Below are 2824 nucleotides of genomic sequence, written 5' to 3' on the forward strand. Positions count from 1 at the left end.
GGAGAAATAAATAGCTCCGCATCTCCATCCCCCAAGCAGCACAGCCCCACGAGCCGGCGCTGCCTGAGGGGAGCTGGAATGAGGTGGCCGCTGCACCGCAGCCCCTCACCCACCCGCCCACACAGCCCCGCTCACCGTGGTGCCCGGCTGCCCACGCACGCAGCCCTGGTGGCCTCAGCACTGCGAGCCCAGAGCGCGGGGTCAGCAGACACCAGTTCCCGCCGCCTCGCCCCACAGAGGTCACGCCAGGACCCTGCTGCCGAGGCCCACCTGTGTTGGTTTCCCACGTGCTGCTGGGGAAGGGAGGAGGCCGGCCAGGTCAGCACCAGCCAGTAGAAGTGGTGGCGGAGCCGTGTGCCACTAGGGACTGACCGGTGCAGGCAGGGGAAAATGCAGCTGAGCCCCAGCTGCTCCGGCTGGGCTCGTCCTGTCCTGAGCGGCACACGGCTACTCCGCTTCCCACACACACCACGTAGGCAACGTCAAGCTGATGCGGTGCATGTGGGAACCCTGTCCCTTCCCCAGCCCTTCAGCAGCCATTAGGAAGCTGCTGAGGGGCTGGGGGAGGGACAAGGGGGGGGAACAGTGTTTACTTTTGTTTCCCGTCGCAGCACCTCGGGCCTCAGAAAATGCCTTGGTGGGCTGCATGTTGGACAAGCCTGCTCTACTTAGTTGTATTCAACTAACCCAGAGCCAGGGATCTCCTTGTTCATGGAAGCCCAAATTATAAGGGAGGGAGGGACTGTTCTGAACCAGTCTCAGATCCACCCATCACAATTCATGCCCTAAGGCATAACAGCTGGTTAGCTTTGTATGTCTGATCCTGTTGGTTTATCTGCAAACGTTAGTCATGCTCCTAAAACTACCTAATCCTCACTGAGTCCTGCCGAAAGAACATCCTCTGTGAGAAGAATATCTGCCTTAGAGGGGCTACATTTTTGTTTACAGTACTTTCTTGTCATGATGAGACGTTGCAAACAAGGAGAAGGCTCCAGTTGGCATTCACCACCCCTCTAATTACTGCTCTCCAAGCAGCCAGCCATAGCGCTCACTCCACACATTTGTAATCTGACTTCACTAATGAATAAACCAGGCTAGAAAGAACATGTTAAAGCCACTGAACAGTACCTGGGGCAGGGCAAATCCATTTCTGATGCCAAAATAAATGCGTATATATCCAGCACCCGTACTAGGTCCTGTATTTATGTGCATTAGGCAGCTGAGTGCCTAGCTTCCCACTTTCATGCTCACTTTTTTGGGATTGCTTTGCCTGCAATCTACTTTACTCTAGCCCAAACTGTAGCCTGTCAGCACTCTAATAATTTGACATCTACACAACCCATTTTCTCCCAAATTTCATTTCTTTCCTTCACATCAGACAGGCCAAACCCATCCATCCTTCTATCTAGCTGCCCCTCTCCCCATCTAAGGATCTGAGAAAATTCCACTTGAATCACTGCTACTGAGAAGTTTCACATGAGGTGGGTCTCAACAGACATGCCTCCCACGAGGAAGTAAGAAAACATTAAGCTTTACAGCCAGCCCCACTTTTCCCTCCTCAGTCCCTGATGCTCATTTTTTGTTGACTTCATGTTCCCCACAAATGAGCTCCCTGCAACATCCAGACCTGCTACTTGTGCTGCAGCTGTGACTGTCGAATACTGCACAAGGTTCTTCAAGATGCTCCTCTAGGTATGGAGCTCTGAAAAGCAATTTCTAGACGAATTTAAAAATGCTTCTTGCTCAGTTCACTGATCCCACCTGCAAACAGGCTGCCTATATTATTCAGACTATGCCTACTCAAGTCATTGGTTTGCAAGTTGTGATTAGACCAGGGGTGGGCAATTATTTCAGGCAGAGGGCTACTTACCCAGTTTTGGCAGGCTGTTGAGGGCCCCGTGGGTAGCCCCGCCCCTTGACAGGTGCCATGCCCCCTGGTCACCATCTTCAGACCAATGTCCCAATGTCTTGGGACCAATGTCCCAGGGCCAGCACTGGTGGGGTCCAAAGCGGGGCTCAGGCTGGCAGGGGTCTGTGGAGCTGGGCTGGGCTGCACCAGCAGGGAGAGGGGGGAGCTGGCCCAGCTCCACAGAGCCCCTGCCAGCCGGGACCCTGCACTCCTGCCATCTTGCTCTGGGCTCCGGCGGCACTGGCCCTGGGACACTGGTGCAGGCCCTGTGCTCCTACTGCCTCCCCGCCCACTCACTCCCAATGTCCCCCAGCCCCTTGCTCACTGGCAGGGAAGAAGCTGGTGCTGAGCATGGGGAAAAGTGGCCCCTTGCCTGCCCCATGGGCAGCATTCCCTGCTGCAGGTGCTCGCAGCCCACGCGGGACTGTCTGAAGCAGGCACAGGCACCCCTACGTGGGCTGTGAGTGGCCCATGGGACTCCAGGGGGCAAGTGAAGGGCCGCTTTTCCCCATGCTCAGCACCATCTTGTAACCTGGCCCAGCTGCCAGCCTGGGCCCCAAGCTGGCTCCGGGCTCGCCTGTCAGCGACAGCAGCTGCAGGCTCCCCGCTTGCTGCACCGGGCAGTGTTGGCTGCTGCTGCCGCCCGCCCAGAGCTTGCACGCTGGGCAGCCCACAGGTGGCAGTGGCAAACACTGCCCAGCACAGCATGTGGCAGGGCTGCAGCTGCTGTCACCACACGCAGCCCCAACGGGCGAGCCTGGAGCCAGCATGGGGCCCAGGCTGGCAGTGGGGCCGAGTTACAAGGTGGTGCTGAGCGCAGAGTGGGGGAAAGCAGCCTTGTGCCCACCCCATGGCCGGCACCCCATGCTGCAACTGCTCACAGCCCGCCTAGGGCTGCCTGTGCCTGCTCCGGAC

General features: G+C 57.4%; 1 protein-coding gene across 1 annotated transcript in view; it reads right to left on the reverse strand.

Moving 5' to 3' along the window:
• Window positions 1-2824, reverse strand: part of CD151 (CD151 molecule (Raph blood group)) — a 70236-nt gene that overhangs the window by 5967 nt on the left and 61445 nt on the right. The window lies entirely within an intron of this gene.

The sequence above is a fragment of the Gavialis gangeticus genome, unplaced genomic scaffold (genome assembly GCF_001723915.1).
Source record: "Gavialis gangeticus isolate Ggan-Ray unplaced genomic scaffold, GavGan_comp1, whole genome shotgun sequence".
NCBI lineage: Eukaryota > Metazoa > Chordata > Crocodylia > Gavialidae > Gavialis > Gavialis gangeticus.